This window comes from Mauremys mutica, chromosome 1 (genome assembly GCF_020497125.1).
Source record: "Mauremys mutica isolate MM-2020 ecotype Southern chromosome 1, ASM2049712v1, whole genome shotgun sequence".
Lineage (NCBI taxonomy): Eukaryota > Metazoa > Chordata > Testudines > Geoemydidae > Mauremys > Mauremys mutica.
Window position 1 is genome coordinate 160,630,784 of NC_059072.1, and position 19,875 is coordinate 160,650,658.

General features: G+C 45.5%; 1 protein-coding gene across 6 annotated transcripts in view; it reads left to right on the top strand.

Moving 5' to 3' along the window:
* LOC123360821 (limbic system associated membrane protein) overlaps positions 1 to 19,875 on the top strand; it is a 1,375,067-nt gene that overhangs the window by 1,107,502 nt on the left and 247,690 nt on the right. The gene's annotated exons all lie outside the window — the stretch shown is intronic.

The following is a 19,875-nucleotide window of genomic DNA, read 5'->3' on the forward strand; positions in this document are numbered from 1 at the left end:
CCTTTGTTCCTGTAGAACCCAATGTGGCTGGAACATTAAACTGGAAGACATTAAACAGTATGCAGCATTCTGGGTTTTTGAGTACATAAGCCATGGCCTCTCCACTTTGTCACCATTGGGGATTTCCTGCCAGTAATGTGTTGGATAGAAACGTCTATTTTCATTGTCTTTGGGGAACATGAAGTTTTTCACTTGCTGTGGCCCATGCAGTACAAGGAAGTCCCTCAGGCTACTGCTTAAGTGGATCCACAGTCTTGGATCATCTAGACTTAAGGAACTAAACTCAGCAGCAGCTGTTTCTTGCACCTCCACCGCACTCCTCTCTGATCTACACTTTTCTGCAGGAATGGGCATGGTTACATCCATTTGAGATGGAGATATGGATGCTGCAGTAGCTGCCAAGTCACCTGCATGCTGACTAACTGGAAAATCAGGCATCTCCTCACCACTCACATCCTCAATGGGGCCGGAAGGCTCACTGTGAATATTTGTGTCTATGTATCTCAGGAGAGCTCCTTCCTGCTTAGATAGAAAAGCTTCCTTTGCTTTCTTTCTTTTTCTGAATGCTGCCCCAGAGGGGCGTTTTCTTCTTTCACTCATGACTGCTGTTCTGTGCCAGCTATAGTGGCTCTCAACACTCAATTGAAGGGGACAAATAAGCAGGCTGGTAGCTGGGCCTGAGAGAGGGAAGATATCATCGTCTTAAGGGCCTAACTGGCTCCTACTACTTCAGTTGACTGCCTGTTCTCCTCAAGTGGGTTCAGGGAAGCAGCAGGAAACAAGAAGCTCCCTGAGAAGCTGATGTTAATCAGTCCAGGCTCCTGGAAGTGCTAAAGAGATACATAAGAGGCTCCTCCTCCTCTCTCTCCCTGCAGCTCCTGCTACTTTCTGTTATTCCCTCTCACCTTTTCTCCTGCCTGCCTGTTATGTCTCTTGTGCCTTCCTTCCTCCAGTGCAGCACTGCTCCATCTCTGTGCATCTAGAGCAGAGAGAATACATAGGCACCAGCAACAGACACTATTTTCTACACTCTGGGTCCTATTACCTCACTCCCCTCACAGTCTGGTACCTGAGGCGACTGCCTTAGTTCTCCTCATGGTAAGGCCAGCCCTGCACTCTATATATATATATACACACACACTCACACACTCTCTCTCTCTCTAAATATCACAGTTGTCTAAACCTTCACTGTCACAGTTACTATGATATCATCATAATCACCTGATAGGTGTATGTAGCACCATAGCTGCTAGTAAGCTATGTAGTAGCCAGTCTCCCTCCATATCTGTACTAGGCAGAAGGAATGGCTAAATGGCCAAAGCTCTAAGTCTGCAGTATCTCAGCTTTCTGAATCCTCAGGTTTCCAGTAGAATCAACTCCATCCTTCATCTTTCTGGGGTAAATTGAACAGTGTGTATGTGTGTTTCTATCTTTCAGTTGAAGCCTTAAAAGCCAGCATCCTGCACGGGCATTAAAGACCCTATAGGGCGCTTCATAAGAGCAGGGTTTTCTCACATACTTGGCCAAATAGGTCTCCTCTTGTGGATCATTCTGGATGCTGCCTTCTTGAGAGGAAGTACAGTGAGGGTGCTAGTCTCAGAGATGAGTTCAAATCCCTACTCCACACCACAGACTTTCTGTGTGACTGTGGGCACTCTGTAAAGTGGAGGTTCTCCCTGCCTTACAAGGGTATTGTGAGGATAAATACATGACTGTGAGGCACTCAGATACTATGGTGGTGGGGTCATACTAGTGTCTAAGGTAGAAAGATTTCTGCCCTTTTCCCCAGAGGTGGCTGTATGCATTTGTATAGTTTGTGAGCAGCTTTGGGATTTTTAGGATGAAGAAAGATATAGAAGTGTCTGATCATTTGATGTTGTGGTTGGTAACCTTCCAGCAAAGAGAAGTTTGAGCATAATGTACCTGTGGTTTGCGCTGAGCTCAACTGGTGCTTGTGTTTGAACTGGTGCACCATGCAGTTAAAGAGTGAAGAGATTATTAATAGGGACTGAGAAAGAGGCGGGAGGCATTGAAACAGTTCCATCTCTGTGTGTCTAATTCAGGTTCCACCATTTTGTAGCTTCCCAAATGAATACCCAAATCCTACAGCAAACTTTTCTGAAGCATAACTCATTAAGTGTTAATGCTACTTAAGACAAGGACCTTGCTTGTATGAGGCCATCAAGCACTGATATTGACTATCCAGGACATTTTTAAGGCTATTTATATCACAATAAAGCCACTTTATCAGCCTCATCAATCAGGAGAGGCCGCATTTTGGCTTGGAAATGATTCTGCTTGAGTCTCTGGAAAGGAGAGAGATGAAAAATTATGGGATGCATTATCTCCAATCTCATTTGAAAACTCCTAATTGAAACAACGGACAAGCAAGGTTTATTGCTTATAAAATAAATGACAGAGGCATTGCTAATGTAGTAGTAGCAAGTGCTGGCTTCTAGCTTATAGAGAGAGAGATATATTGGTTTTCCATGAGGTGCCTGGCTTTGGGACTGGTTGTGATTTCATTGGTTGGGCGGGTGGCACCGGGTTTCTGTGACTTTTCTGGGATGTCAGAATTTATATCTCTGACAAGACTAAGCTGTTGATGCTAAGTGCATGTATCTGTGACTGGGCCAGGCTGGCAGTGTTAGGTGCCTGTGGCAGGATGTACTTGTGGATGGGCTGGGCTTGTGGTGTTTGGTGTCCAAGGCTCATGCAATGTCTGTGAGCAGGAAGGTAATAACAGATAAGTGAGGCTGGGTCAAACTGGAGGTATCAGGTATCCATGGTTGGGCAGGCATTTACTAGTGTCTCTGCCTGGGTTGGCTGTACACGTTGGTGGCCAGGCTGATCAAGCAGCTCCCCATTCCTCCGGACCCTTCCCAGACTCCCTTCTGGTTTTGTGCTTTCAGCCCCGTAACTGGGAGGAAGCTCATGGGAACAGCAGTTGCTGAGGTAAGGAGCCAGCAGGTTAACATGGCCTGTGGGGGCCTCTGAGACTGAGCAATAGCAGGGCTTAAAAGCTGTTACAGATATTTGATAATTAATTGGCTGGGAAATCAGTTTATTTTAATGACTTCAGTTAAATAAAGAAGAGCGATAAAAGGACTCGGAGCTCCTGTGGTGCTAAACTACTGTCAGGGACTGCGAGAGCCTATTACTTGCCAGCTTTTCTGCCAACGGGGGCTTTTAGTTCTCGAGAAGGCTCTTCAAAAGGGTGGCTGAAATCTTTATCTTCCCTGAATCCCAACAGACTGGGTTTAAATTCAGAAATGATGAAATGGACACAATTTATTACAAATAATCCATCAGGTAGGGAGAGGAAAGGTGAGGCCACTGTGACCTCATGCTTCACCTCCAGCCGGATGCTTATTGCAAAGAGGCACAGGTTGTGGTTTATCATAGTTATATACGGCACTGCTGGGAGCAATGTGTGCAGCTTGGTTAACCTCACTTGTCTTTCCAAGCATCTGCCAAATCGACATTTACATGTAGCAGTCACTGAGCGCCTCCAATAACAGCCCAGGTACAACAAACAATTCATCCTGAGGCTTCCCCACAGCTGCAGATGAGGGAGGTCAGTTGACAGGGTTTTGCTCTCCTTTCCCAGTGTGGGAATTGCAGCAGAACTTTCACCCGGCCTGAAGGCAGAGAGGGGCTCTAGACACAAAATCTGGTTCTGGATACAGAATTCGAACTCTCCCAAGATTCAAGAGTGTTTTGATCTAAGTTTCAGTTCAGGCCTATTTCTGTCCAGCACCAGGAAGGTTACGGACTTTCCAATTCCTTAGGGGTGCAGTTCTAGTTTGGTGGTTATATTTGCCCTAGAGAAAAACAGCAACAAGAGCAACAACTATCTTCATCCTGCCAGAGAAAGAGAGAGAAGAGGAGAAAGAGAGAATTTGGCTTTGAGATAAGCAGTCGGAGAGACTGATTCTCCACTGCCTTGAGCCACATGTCATCATTTGCACCTGTGCAAAGTGAGTGTAAAATATGACTAAATTGGAATTCTTGCTCACACCAAGGAACTGTGTTGCGCTCACTTTGCATACCAACCCAAGGTGCAAGGCAGTGGGGAAATCAGATGTGAAATTATATAACATTCTTCAGCTGAGCTAAAGTTTCAGGCTGCCCCTTGTTGCTGAAGAAGGCAGGCGGGGTCACAAGTTTCCTTTTCTGCTGCAAGCATCGGTGCTGCGAACACCAGAAGAATCTCTTTGCTCTGGAGAAAGGGGTAAGAAGTGAGGTGGCAAAGTTTGTAGATGATACTAAACTGCTCAAGATAGTTAAGACCAAAGCAGACTGTGAAGAACTTCAAAAAGATCTGACAAAACTAAGTGATTGGGCAACAAAATGGCAAATGAAATGTAATGTGGATAAATGTAAAGTAATGCACATTGGAAAAAATAACCCCAACTATACATACAATATGATGGGGGCTAATTTAGCTACAACTAATGAGGAAAAAGATCTTGGCGTCATCATGGATAGTTCTCTGCAGTGTGCAGCGCAGTCAAAAAAGCAAATAGAGTGCTGGGAATCATTAAAAAGGGGATAGAGAATAAAATGGAGAATATCTTATTGCCCTTATATAAATCCATGGTACGCCCACATCTTGAATACTGTGTACAAATGTTGGTCACCTCATCTCAAAAAAAATATTCTGGCATTAGAAAAGGTTCAGAGAAGGGCAACTGAAATGATTAGGGGTTTGGAACAGGTCCCATATGAGGAAAGATTAAAGATGCTAGGACTTTTCAGCTTGGAAAAGAGGAGACTAAGGGGGGATATGATAGAGGTATATAAAATCATGAGTGATGTGGAGAAAGTGGATAAGGAAAAGTTATTTACTTGATCCCATAATATAAGAACTAGGGGCCACCAAATGAAATTAATGGGCAGCAGGTTTAAAACAAATAAAAGAAAGTTCTTCACACAGCGCACAGTCAACCTGTGGAACTCCTTGCCTGAGGAGGTTGTGAAGGCTAGGACTATAACAGGGTTTAAAAGAGAACTAGATAAATTCATGGAGGTTAAGTCCATTAATGGCTGTTAGCCAGGATGGGTAAGGAATGGTGTCCCTAGCCTCTGTTTGTCAGAGGGTGGGGATGGATGGCAGGAGAGAGATCACTTGATCATTACCTGTTAGGTTCACTCCCTCTGGGGCACCTGGCATTGGCCACTGTTGGCAGACAGGATACTGGGCTGGATGGACCTTTGATCTGACCCAGTACGGCCGTTCTTATGTTCTCTGGTTCTCAATAGCTCACAGCAATAAACAAACCCAGGGAACTTTTCCTCTCAAACCTCTTCTAGGGTGGGGACAGAGATATCAGCCCTAGGGGTGAGCTGTGTCATCCTTGGTCCTTTCTCACTAAGTGCTTATTTCCCATCAGTTTTGTTTTGGCTTCTCTTATGGAAATGCTATAGTGCCCTCTGTATAAGCCAACATGACTGCTGTCCTCCACATGGTATATGACACCTGCCCAGTGTGGAAGAGGGAGGATTTTTCCCCAGATGCTCAGGAAGGTTTGGTTTGGTTTTGCACACTTCTTTTTGCAGTACATTTCCCACCCCCAGTATCTTTGGGAGAGAAGATACTGATAGGACTGATGTCTCATGCCCTCCACTCAGCAGGGCTTTCATTCTGGTCAGGCCTGCTGCCGATTCCCCAGCATATACTCTATATTGCAGAAACCACCTTCATCCAACCACTTTACATACAGCATTTTTCCTTGGCTGGCCCAGATTCCACTCAGTGCTCTGCATATGTGCTTCATTATGAGCTATGTGTGGGTATGTATCTGCAGGCAGAATTTGGCCCATGCTATATATGTGTGTGCTATGAGTGTGCAGAAGGAACAGGACCCCATGTATTTTGTGATTCTTCAGCAGTACAATTAGAACTAGAAGCTGCAGTATCTTCCCCTTTCTGCAGAATTGCACTCCAGAATCCAAGCTTTCAGTCAAGAACCAAGTTTCTAGCCCTCCTGGTTGCACAGAAAAACCCTAGAACCGTGAAGTGTTTCCAATGCAGTGATGTCTGCCCGAGTCAGTGGACAGCCTGCAAACAATAGCTCTGAGAAGTGTAAGCTACACCATTCATCTTAATGGGATGGTAACTAAATGTTTAAATGTCACTATTGTTAACTGTTTCACTACTGAGCCTTTTACTAGAAACATCCAGCTTCTGTGCTTATCCCAAATCCCAAACCACTTTCTACACCTTCTTAGGTCCCAAAAGCCCCACGTCCCATACCCAGCTATCAAACCCTCCAGTGTTACCCCTGACAACTTCGATAGTGCAATTATGTGTTTTCAATACAAAATTCTTCAGCACACTATGTGTTTGTATAGTGCTTAGCACAGGGGAGACCCAGTCCTGATTCTGGGTGCTAGTGTAACTGCACCAGTACAGCTACACCAGTGCAAACCCCCAATGCAGATGCACTGCATCAGTGTATATTGGGGCTTGCACTGCTGCCGCTTACCCTGGTTTCAAATCTGGTAAATAGAGGCCTCAATAAACACCGGCTCTAATGATGATGATAGTAAATAAGGAAAATCAACTACCCCAATCTAATGTACTAGAGTGCTACAAATCCAGAGTCCTGGCAGTATATTTAGGTCTGCCACCAAGCACATGGGGTGTTGTGTAGGTGTAATATGCTGTAAAGACCCTGAGGATATGTTTATTTTCATTGTCTAGGGGTGATCTCTTCTCTCCTTGGTTGATGAGAATCCACCTCTGTCCAAAAGTTACTCCAAATCCTCAGTGTTGTTACTTGTTTGATGGCAACAAAATCCCACTCTTTAAAATATTCTTTTGATTTGAAACCTTCTGCCAGCTGTAGCTATTTCTAACTGAGCAGAATGCAGTGTTTCATTTCCTTAGTTTATTTAGAGACTTATACAAACAGAGAGCTAGACGCTCAGCTGGTGTAAATCCATGTTGCTCCAAATTTACGTCTATGTCGCTTCTGTAGAGCATTGTGGACCCTAGTGATTTAACCCCTGCTGAGGCTGTAGCCTAGTCCCTCTCCATACAGCAATGGGTGCTTGAAAGTCATTTAAAACATGCAACCCTACCAAGGAATTAAAGTAGAAACCCAGCCTAAAGCAGCTCCAACCCAGTCACAAAGCAAAAAGCCAGCTGGACACCCAAGTGAAAAAGGGCTATATGCGAAGGACATGCAGCAGCTCTGTAATCATTTGTGAATACTATATGGTGACCTGTGTCTTGGGGAGGCTACTGTAGGAGTATATTGCTTTAGTTCAATAGCAGGCTGTTGGAAAAAACAAGCAGCAAGACAAGGCAGTGGCTCCAGATAAGACACCTCTGGGTAAACACTCCAAGAGGGATTAAGAGACAATACCTGAGTTATTACTTGGGAAGATGCTACTTCCTCAGCTCCAGCCAAGATACACAGCTTGTTTTGCCAGTGCTGGGAACCCTCGGATGGAAAGGACTATAAGCAGTTACAACGTCCCTCTCTGTCCAGAGGCTCACAACTGTTTGGGAGCTGTTCACAGGGCAAACGCAGACCTGACCGGAGGGGCTAGAGAAGGTAGCCCTTCCAAGGCACAGGGCGATAGGGCTTAAGTAAAATAGATGCGTGTAGACCTTTTGTTCTTTCTGTTGTGCTTTGGTCCTACTGTTAAGATTAAGCCATATTTATGTTTGAGAAAGCTGTTTGGGACACTCTATTGACCAATGGTCACAATTCCGGAAGGGAAGAACCACAGGCGCCTAAACCCAGTCGGACTTGCTGGGTAAAATAGTTGGTCCACAGGATTCTATAGCCTGGGACCAGGTCTAATAGTGGGAGATTCTCAGGATTCCACCCTGAGAGGGGTAAAGGCACGCAGCCTGAGGCGTGTGCACTCAGCTGGACCAAGAAAGGGGTACAGTCAGCCCCGTAACTGTGACAAATTATTCTGCTCTTCCCCAGAGATCTCAGTCAGCCTATAGACCTTCCCCAAAGCCCAGGAAAATAGCTGGGCTTTGCAGTGCACTCTGAAGGTAGATGAATAAGCGCTATTTTGGATCAAGAGGTGTCATGTGATCACAGCGAACAACTCTGCTTAATAAATGGGTGGCCACATTCGGCACCTTCTTCGGGTTCTGGATGCTCTTAAAGTCTAGCATCGCCCTATGCAGGTGCACTGCAGTATCCTAGTTTCAAGGTGATAGAGATCTTGGTAACCATAGAAAGGTCTTGTAGACTATGGCTATTTCCATGCCTTACTTCCTGTGTCCGTTTTTAATCTGACTCTGTCTGGCAGACATATTGTCACCATGACCCTATTGAAAAGCAATGACATTCCGACGCTCCCAGAGCCCTTAAATAGCAGAGCTGCCTCTCTCTCCTGCCTCATCTCTAGAGGGCTCCCCATAGCGATCTAGGCAGGACAGTTTAGCCACAGTTTGCAAGCCAGTGGTATCTGAACTAACATCCAGGTTCTGCTGGCCAAAGTAGCAGCGAGTTCAAATGAATCACTTCTCTTGCCCATAAACAGGCTCATGAGGGAGGCTGTGAGAGTATCAGGGAGACCGAAATGCCTGGATGCCAGGCCACCATGTGGAGAGAGACTCTTGTTTCCATAGCAGGGTGAAAGGGTCAGGAATCTGTGATGGATTTCCTGGATGACCTTGCACATGCCATTTCCCCGCTGTGCGCTTGAGTCTCCTCATCTCTAAATCGGGGTTAATGACGCTCTTCCTTTGCAAGGCATAAAGGCTCTGGTTGTGCAGGATACCTCAGCCCAATGGTAGTAATCCCATTGTCATGAATGGTGCCTGAAGTTAGGCATGTGCTTAAGGATCTTGTTCAATCAAGGCCTGTGAGAACCTCAGATGAAAGATGCTACTGTAGCACAAAGGGTTATTGTTAGTGGGAGGGCAATACGAATAGGTGCTTCCGGCTCTTCCCACTAAAGTAGTAAATCATCTGCCTGTTTCCCCTCCCTCCTCCCCTGAACATTACTTATAAGTCCACTCCTAACTTTCATGTCAACAGCAGAAACCCTATCAGATATATCTGTCTGTTTCTTTTTTCTCTTCTGTTTACTTATTTATAACCATATAGCCTCCTTTGGAAAACACATTGTGGGTGCAGGGATGAAGGTGAGCTCAGATCAAAGCTCCCACGAGTCCTCACTCCCAGCAATCTCTCTTCTCTACCTTCCCTTCTCAAGTCCTTTTCATGTGCTTCTTTCCAAAGCCTCGTGGTGGATAAAAGTGGCACCGGGAGAGAAAAGAAAAGAAAAAAGTGGAATTTAACGTTTCCTAGTTATTATGGAGGTACTGGTTGTGGCTTCATGGTTAAGGTTGAGTTGTACTTTCCAAGCAAAGCTGGGAATCAGCCTCTTTGGTATGTATGAAAATTACAGCATTTCCCCTCAAATTTACAGTACTTAGTTTTTGAGTGGGGAGTGATTGTTCTGGGAATTATAGGCCAGATTTTCAAAAGCGCTCAGCTCTCTTTTAGGCAATAAGTGGCCAGATTTGCAAGAGAGACCATCATGTTGAACGCTGCACTCTATTGAATATCTGGCCATGCACTGGGATTTGCTCTGTTCTGGGTCCTTTTGAAAATGTAGTTCTTACTCAGGTGCCTAAATGGGAGGTGAGCTCTTTTGAAAATTTCCTCCCAATTGTTGGTGCTGAACACTTGATAATCTAGACCTGAGCTCATTGGAAAATGTGGTCCTCTGATTATAGTAATTAGAAATAGCAAAATCATTTCTCATTTAGGCTGCAAGCAACTCAGGACAGGGACCATGTCTCCTTTGTAAGCTCCCGGGCACACTCAAATAAATAATAGCAATAATATTAGCTTAGCCACTCCATCTTCCCCGCAACCGGTGCAAGATTATACTCTACAGAATGGACTCATTTTCTCATGCTTTGTCCAATTTAGTTTTAAATATCTGAAGCAATAAGGCTTCCCTGACTGGCCTTGGGATACTAGTACGCAGTTGAATACCTCTCTCTGTCAAGGAGGTCTTTCTTATGTTTAACCTAGATTTTTGCTTTCTTAATTTCATCCTATTACTCCTAGTTACACCTGTGTATCATACTAAATAATTCCTCTCCCTACTTGTTGTTTGCAGCCTTCAAATATCTGTAGACATTAGCATGTCCCCTCTAAGTCCTTTCTCAGCCAAGTTATACATATTTAACATTTGTAAGCTTTCCTTATGTGCTGATCCCCCTCCAGCCCCTTGATAATTTTGAGTCACTCGCTTCTGAACTCCCTCCAATTTGCCCATAGCTCTCTGGCAACAAGGCACCCTGAATGGAGTGCCTCATGCCAGGTGTGCTAGATATTCTGTGGCAATCATTATGGGTGGAATAAAAAAGAAGCAAAAAAAGCTGAAAGTTAATCTGCCTCTTGGTCTCTTCTCTGAGAGTGTCGCTTGAGGATGGTATTTCAGGACTAGCCTTAGATGTGGAAATGAGTGCATGTGTCCCCCTCAGAAGCATTTCTCCGCTTTCAAGTGTGAGAGAGATGGAGGGAGATAGCCTTTGAGGAGCTTAAGCCTCCCTATGTCTGTACTAGACATTTTCCTTTAAACTTCCCTCTGTTGCTCCCACTGGTGCAGGTCAACCACTGGTAGCGATGATGGGAGCTCTGTTGTGGACAAGAAGCTCATGTTTTCACCAGCACATAATCTCTGCACTCATTCCTGCCCTTGCCAATGCAACAGTGGGAAATATAAAGGATAAAGGGCAAGGGTATTGTGATGGGGCAAGGCCAGATGGCTACAGTAAAGTAGTGAGGAACAGGTATGTTAGCCCCAGGCTAAACAAATCCCTAGTACCATGGTAACCAAATGGCAGTTGCTCCAGGTTAATCAAGACACCTGGGGCCAATTAAGATCTTTCTAGAAGGCAGTGGAGATAGCTACATTGATTGGGCCACCTGAAGCCCATCAAGGGCTGGCTGGAACTAGTTAAAAGCCTCCCAGTTAGTCAGGGAGATTTGTGTGTGAGGAGCTGGGAACAAGAGGTACAAGGAGCTGAGCGTGTACTGCTGGAGGATTGAGGAGTACAAGCATGATCAGACACCAGGAGGAAGGTCCTGTGGTGAGGATAAAGTAGGTGTTGGGAGGAGGCCATGGGGAAGTAGCCCAGGGAGTTGTAGCTGTCATGCAGCTGTTACAGGAGTCACTATAGACAGCTGTGATCCACAGGGACCTGGGCTGGAACCCAGAGTAGAGGGAAGGCCTGGGTTCCCCCCAAACCTCCCAACTCCTGATCAGACACAGGAGGAGTTGACTCAGATTGTGGGTTCCACCAGAGGGGAAGATCATTGAGGTGAGTAAATCCACCAATAAGTGCAGGACCCACCAAGGTAGAGGAGGAACTTTGTCACAGTATGTAATAACATAAGGTTGCTAGCACATCCAGGAGATACCTGTCTCTGGTTGCAATGCAATAAACAAGTATATGCATTTGGGATGGGGCCCACTTCCTATTTGTAGCCAAGCCCCACTTCTCAGATCTTGCTTGCAGGCCACTGAATGCAAATCAATCAGTGGCTAGAAGGATATATTTTGGAGGGAGAATGGTAATGATGAGAGGCAGGGGGCTTCATTCAATGAACATTGTTGGTTTCAGGAAGGAGGATCCAGCAGTGCCCTTTCACATTTTCAGATGCTGCCCAAAGGGTACAGAATAGGGTTTTCATTCTCCCTGGTGCCCCTCCCTATCTTTTCTAGGGGAGTGGACTGATTCTCCAGGTTTGAGATTTCTTTCACTTTCCTATCCGAGCAGAAGGTACCAGCTAGAGTGTGAGTTAGCTACAATCTCCAAAACAGAAATGGCTCTCACAAGAACTGAATGGTGTACATCTAAGAATTCCTAAGGAACCCTTTCTCACAATTCCAAAATGAGAGCACATCTTTCACTGAGTGGCAACATATTTAAAACTGTTATTTTACACTTTATAAGTTTGCTCATAATTAACCCGAGGAACTCACTGCCACAAGATTTCACAGAGGCCAAGAGCTTAAAAGGATTTTTAAAAACCGTGAGATATTTATGTGGATAATAAGTACTTGCACTGTTTCATTAGATAGAATAACACTTATGAGGAATGTAAATCCTTGCAGTTCAGAGGATAAATCAACTACTAACTGCTGGGTCTAGATTAATAGATTTAATCCTATGGGCAGGTAATTCTATATTTGTCCATTTGGGAGGTTCTTACACTGTTCTGTGCAGCATCTGGCACTTATCACAGTTGGATGCAGGATACTGGATTCTACTGGATCCAGGGTTGCAACTGCTGTTTCTATTCAGATTTGTCAATCCAGAGCTTGTGGTGTTTGGATCCAGGGATTTGGTTCCTCCCAACACTCTTATAAAACACAGGTCTACACAGAGGGACTACATACCATTATGCACTTGGCAGTCCACTGCCAGCTGGTGTTGATTGTCAGCCTCTTTTAAAAAAAAAAAAAACCTACACCCTCTGCCTTTGTGAATGAAGATTCTTCATTCTTTGAGTCTCTTAATTTTCTTGCACATTTCCATTAATGTGCCCCTTTCTCAACCCACAGAGGTTACATGTGACTTTCTGCTACTTGATCCTCAGGTCTTCCTGATTCAGTAAAACCCACTGCCAACACATTGGGCAGACAGCCCGTGCCAGGCAGAACCATGCTGCATATCAGGGCATAGATTGGATAAGAATACCTTATGACAATGTGGTTCAGTATCCTGCCTCTGGTGTCAGTAAGTGATGTTTCAGAGGAAGGTTGGAACCACCCTATAATTTACTTGGGCTATTGTGCAATGCTACACCTTTATGTGTGAGTGAATTCCTTCCTGAACCCCTTTCTCTTCCCTAAATATAGAGTACATCAAGTAAACCCCAAAGGTTTAATTACTTGTATGTTAGCCTGAGTTTATAGTCCCCTTCCCTTTGCAAACCACTGTGGGAAAGCACTGGTTGCAATGCTGTGACTGTTTATTCCACCCTCAGTGAGTTAATTTCTGATTCTGTCCCTTGCCATGCTGACATCCTCCTTGACTGGTCCCTCCAGGTTCATTTTGGGTGGGCAGGTGGAAGGGTAGAGGACTTTGAACTTCCCTTTTTCATCTCCCTCTCTCTCTCGTTTCATTCTCTCTCTTGCATTCGCCCTGCCTCTGTCTCACCATCACTCTGTTTCTTTCAACATTCTCCTTTGCATTACTAATGTGGCTTTATTTCTCCAGTAGCTGCACTGTCTGCCTTGATGCTTCTTACCAGTTCTTGCCGATCATCCTCCCTCCCTCCTGTGATGTCGTACTGTCTTTCCCTATCTGCCTGATTGTCTTTCTGCTTTTTATCTGGGTATAGCGGCTCCAGATGCTGTAATGCTCTGATACAGAGTGGAACGTTTCAGATTGTCTCTGCGGGCTGGATAATTACCAGACACAGAGCAGTCACATGGGCCTTCCAGCCAAACTGATCACTCTTCCTCTCCCCCTGCCATAAGAGGAGGTGGTGTCTCAGAAATGCATTTCTTCTTTTAAAAAAAAGTCTGGAGGAAAAGTTTAGAAGCATTCAGGGTGGCAACCTCCTGGTGCTCTCTGATTATGTGACAAATGCCTCGACTTTGCCCCATCTTCCTTAGTACAGGTTTTCCAATCTGTTTTTCTGCTTGTCCATCTGTCTGAGGTTGTTCTAGGGCTCCTGTCCCTATGTAAGTGCTTCTCCTGGACAAAAAATTAACTGACATTCTTTAGCAGCAGTCTGGCGGCCTCAAATGCTTTCAGACCTTTTTTTGCTCAATTTCTAAGTACTGTTGCCTTTCAATGGGATTTAGGCTCCTAAGTGACTTACAGGCTTTTGAAAATGTTCACTTTTATCCTCATTAAAGATATAGGTGAAGGACCCTTCATTCTGACAATGTGCAATCAAGTGATGTACTAATGCATCTCACTCCCAACCTGCAGCACGCCCTGCTATTCCCATCCTGAGCTCCTGATACAGCTCTGCCAGTACATCTCACTCCTGACATGCGGCCCCAATCCAGGACTTCCCCTTCTGAAAGAGTAGAAGCACTGGCTATATGGAGGAAAATTGCAGGCAGGTTGAGTGAAGAGTATGTTCTTGGTTGGGCACTTAATTAAGTGCCCATGTGACTGATAGCTAATTAGCTTCCTCCAATCATTCTGGATCAAAATCAGACAGCTTTCTGGCTGGAAATAGTTGAGTTCTCAACTGACCCAAAAGAGAGGAAGGAATTGATAGTCTGCTTCCACAGAGAGCGCATCATTCCACAGAGAGCTCATCATTCCTTCCTCTTCTGTGAGCAAGATCCTGACTCAAGCTATCAAGGCGCTTGGCAGCTCTGTGAACAGCCAGGTTGAGATTATGCAAGGTAGCAGCAGTCCATCCTGTGGAGCCACAGAGATGGTGACTCAGGCTGTAGCAGCAGGGGTACATGCTGCATTACAAAGGCAAACAGAACAGAGGCTCTGTTCCCTGAATGGGGTGTCTTGAGGAGGCTGATGGGATCTCACTGCCTTGCCCCTGTCTGGTGGGTTTAGGGGAAGAAATCTTGCCTATGCAAATCCAGGATCACTCAGATAGGCCCTGGTCTGAAATCTGATCTACACACAAGTTGTACCACTTTAACTATACCGGTATGGTGAAAGCAGTACAACCCTTAATGCAGGCCCACTTTTATTGGTATAAAGGCGGTTATACCGGGATAGTAGTTCTCATACAGGAAGGGTGGTAATCTGTCTACATGCTGATAGAACTGCATCCACACTAGGGGTTGGGCTGGTGTAACTATTCTTTGGTAAAGAAATCACACTCCTAACCAAAATAGTTGTACTGGAACAAACTCTGTGTAGACCAGGTCTGTCAGTGAGAGGCACTTGGGTGATGTTTTACAGAGCACTGACTTCTGGCCGGAGAACTGAATTCCCCGGCATGTTACTATCAGTGTGGCTACTGGTCGGTTCCTTGAATAAAGACAGCACAACACTGGCAGCCACGTTCACTCAGTCTTGCCAACTCCAAGTGCTCAAAAATCATGAGTCTGGCTCACCAAAAATCACAAGATTGTCTTTAAAATCATGAGATTATGTAAAAATAATAGATTGGGTGTTCTTTTTATTTTCCTTCTGCTTTTTGAGTCTTCAGGGTGCATTGAGGTCACATTTTAAAGCTTTCTCAACAGCCATCTTTTTCTTTAAGAATGAAGGCTGAAATAATCACATTCACTTGAGTCCAGGAGCTGAGGCTTTAAGGAAAACCATAATTCTCATGAGAATTGGCAACACTGTTATCGCTTTAGCTAAAAAGAAGTGGAGTTACACTAAATAAAATGAACAAGACTCCGGAGAGCTTATCAGCCCTGTGGAATCCCATTACAAGGGAATTGCCCACAATCATAACAAAAGTGAGAAGAGCCCTAGGAAGCAACAGGCAGGTCTGAGAGCAAAGACACAAAATAATAGTGCCCGATAGAAAGAGTACTGGATGGATTCTACTTCTTTCCGCTTCTGCCAGCTTCCCAGGGTAGGGCCATATTTAAATGCAAACTCTCTAAATCAACAGAAAAATAATTAATAATAAAATCCCCAAGTGACTGTAATAGCCTGGTGAGAGAGAGCTTGGAATTGTACTTAAGCCCTGATTCAGCAATGTGCTTACTTTTTAAGTTAAAGGGACTTACGCACTTGCTTAGAGCTTAAGTTAAGCGCATGCTTAAGTGCTTTGCTGATTCAAGGCCTTGATGACAGTTGATGACAGTGTCAGTGATAGGATACCCCAGCCCCTTAAAGGCTGTATCTTAGGGTATGTCTACACTACCCCCCGGATCGGCAGGTAGCGATTGATCTATCAGGGATCAATTTATCGCGTGTAGTGTAGATGCGATAAATCGATCGCTCTTCCATTGACTGCTGAACTCCAGCAGCGCAGGAGGCGGAAGCAAAGTCGATGGGGGAGCCATGGCCATCGATCCAGCGCCACGAGGATGCAAAGTACGTAATTTTAGATCGATCTAAGATACGTCGACATCAGCTATTCTCGAAGCTGAAGTTGTGTATCTTATATCGATTCCCCACTCTGCCAGTGTAGTCCAGGCCTTAATGAGGGTGTATTCAACTTCAACTGCGTGCAGCACCTTCTGCTGGGCAAGTCTGGGATTACAGTAAATGCAAATTGCTCATAGCCAGCAATTCTGCATTAATCTCTTTGACACCTACCTCCTGCTGGGAGGGACTGGGACTGGAGTAGCTGTGAGCTTTGCACCAGCTGGTGCTCTTATCCCATTCCTTACAGTGACTCCTCCTGGCAGAGACTGGGGCTGGAGTAGCTATGCATCTCCTACAACCAACCTGCTACAGTCTGAGCATTCCCTACAGCACCTTCTGCTGGGAGAGGTTAGGACTAGAATGTTGTGCAGCATGTTCACAGCTCTCTCTCTCCATGAGTATATAATGGAATAAAAAACAAGGGTGAACTCAAACTAAGGTGGTTCGTTCTTGTCACTCTTCTGTTAACTGTTGCTGTACTTGAGTCAATGATTACTAGGGTGACCAGATAGAAAATGTGAAAAATTGGGACAGGGGTGTGTGTGTGTGGGGGGGGGGGGTGGGGGGGAATAATAGGTTCCTGTATAAGGGGGAAAAAAAAACATATCAGGACTGTCCCTATAAAATCAGTAACATCTGGTCACCCTAATGCTTAGGAGGCAGAGAAGGGCTGAGCAGAACGGGAAGACAAAACAAACTTAGTGTGATGCGCTCTGGGGTTTTCTTCACAGGGCTTCTGGCACTATTGTATCTAACAATCACATTGTCCGTCCAGGATCACACTTTGCAACACATTGGAGAATTTATCTGGCCCATTCGGTGCACGTGACCAGGAGTTGGTGGTGGTTTGCATTGAATAAGTAGCATTTGATTCCATTTTCTTTTCTGTCTTGCCATGTTACTGGGGTAGAGGGCAGCAGGGGAAGTTGTTAGCTAAATCCTGCAGATGCACATGATTACAGAAAGCTCCTCGCTGCTTGCAGGAGCACGGCTCTTATGAGAAGGCAAGCTTTATGTGGACATTTCAGCCACGGCAGGCTTTGATGCTGTCCAAAGAAGGCAGATGGCATTTCTGATATAAGAATGCAGTAGGCTGGATTTGAAATGTTTAATTTTACCTTCTGCCTCTATTTACTGCAGGGAGTTGAGTTTTGTTGTATTCCACAGAGGTAGTGTTATAACGGGGTAAGCAAAGGGTTAATGGAGTAAAGGGGAGCATAGGAAGTGGGAGTGACACTGACCTATCTCTACAAAGCATGTTGAGATCAGTGGACAGAAAATGTCAGCTAAGGCCACAAGAATTTTTCTTATAACTGAAGCAAGGGCTGTGGTTTCATGGTAAACCAACACAGTGTATTTCATTTAAACACACAGGTCCCAGTCCTGCAGTCTTGACACAGGAAAAACTCCATTTGATGTCAGTGAGTTTTGCCCGTGTAAGCACTGCAGGATTTGGCCGATCAGAGCTCATTTATTTAGATTTAAAATAATGAAATGATCTTATTCAAACTCTAGACATCCTACCACATCATTGGTCATACAATAAAATCCCAGCAGCATCAAATAATCATTTCAATAGAAACTCAGCCAGTCACCCACAAAGATTCCTTTCTTACCCTCCATTGTTATGGGATGTGTACTCTCTGCCCTCTCCAAAAAACCCTATAAGCTTATGCTGGATAGTGGCCTCTACAGGCAGTAGAAAAAAGTGCTTCAGCCACCCTCTTTATAGTCTAAACCAGTGGTTCTCAAACTTTTTTTTTCCCACAGACCACTTGAAAATTGAGGGTCTTGGAGGACCACTTAATGATTTTTCCAAATATTGTTTGTACCGTTAGCTAACTATTGTGAAGTACTTTGGATAACAGTGCTCAATTTAAAAAAAGCTTAATAATAAATGATTTTTTGTTCTACAAATAAAAGCACACTACTCATATTTTAATATCAGTTACCTTTCTAATGTGATGGATGTGCCCTCTCCCCCCTGTTGCAGCAGCACCTAAGATGGGGCTGGGAAGGAGGGTGGTCTCTCCCCAGCAGCCGCAGCTGTGGAGCTGGGGGAAGTCACCTCTTTCTCTGGCTGCTGCAGCCCTGCACGTCCCAAATTCCCCCCACCCCCTCTTCTCACCCCACTACCCCCTCCCACCTACCTCCTATTCCCCCCCCCCAAGGTCACCACCACCTCACCTTACATGTGCATCTTCTCCAGGGTCCAGGCACCTAATTAGTGGAGCCATGACTGCGTGGCTCCACTGATTAGGTGGGGGGTCCTTCATTCTTTCGTTTGTGGCCGCCCAGGCGTGAACCTTAGAGGGAACTATTCACGGACCACCTGAATGGAGCCCGCGGACCACTCGTGGTCCACAGACCGCACTTTGTGAACCTCTGGTCTTAACCTACAATTGCTTAGCCTCAGTGTTCACATACAGGAGAGGAAGCACTCTCAGATACAGTTCCCAAAATGGCTCCACCTTGCCCACCCCACAGTCATAAGTTTAAGGCCAAAAGGGAATACCCAGATCATCTTGTCTGACCACCAACACCACCCAGCCCCCGCCTCTAAACCCAGCAATTAGACCAAAGCATTACAGCCCACAGAAGACTAGGCTATTATGTGCCAGAGGCAGAGAATTGGAGGGACTGAGGTGCACCTCAGTCTTCAAGCCCCCCACAGGCAAATGATTACATGAGATATACCCAGACAATCCTGGCAAGTGACCCCTACCCGCACACTGCAGAGGAAAGTGAATTCCTCCCCCTGCCACGGTCCCTGCCAATCCAGTGTGGGGGAAAATTCCTCCTGTCTCCATATAGGGCAATCGGTTAGACCCTACAGATGTGAGCAAGAACCAGCCAGCCAAGCCCTGAGAGAGAAAATGCTTGGTGCCACCTCAGAGCCCTTCCCAGCTCTAGCTATGGCCATCTTCCAGGAAATGGGAGGTGAGTGCTTTACTGCTGTTCTCTGTGGCTGATGATGAATTGGGTCTTGATAGCTTGTCACTGGTTTCCATCCAAATAACACTTCTCGACAGCGCACCCGTCTGTTTGCTGGAGGGTGGGGAGGAGGATCTGGGGACAAGAGTTGTGGGAGCGACAGAAGTAGCAGTTTATGTTCTAAGTGTTTCAACAACATGCTGGGAAATGAATACGCTGCATGCAGTCATCTCTACGGGAGGAGAGGCAGCGTGGAGAAACGCTGAGGGAAAATGATAGGGCTGGAGCGAGGAGAAGGGTTGGGGGAAGGGAATGCAACCTATGTGATTATAATTCACCATCTGAGGAGACTCCCAGTGATTCATAGCTAGACCCCAGGGATCCATCAGCTTCTGATCAGACCCTTATGCTCCATTCAGCAGGGGAGGGGGCTGTGTCTGCCAATGTGAGGACACAGCAGCGACGCACCCCCTTGTGAGATCTTTTAAGGCTCACATTTCCTTTTGTAATTAGAGGAAGGCCCAGACTGGAATGCCTAAAACGTTGAGAGGTTCAGATAAAATGGGAGCCTGATCTGAACCCCACCCTTATGCTGGGTCTAAATCAAACTCTGATTGAGGGGGGCTTGCAAAGTCACCTCTGGTTTGCCTGTTCTGTTAATTACATAGATGAGTTGGGGAGGGAGGAAGAGCAGCAGCAGGAGCTGCTGCTGCCACAGAATTAATTCCAAATCCAGCTGGGATTTGGGATACAGGGGTTCTCAAACACTTCTCTCCTCTGCGTGCTGCAAAAAGTACACACCCACCCACCCCCCGCTTGCCTTGCTGGTGCTGAAAACCAGAAGCAATAAAATGAAATAGAAATGGGTGAGCACCAGGGAGCCACAGAAG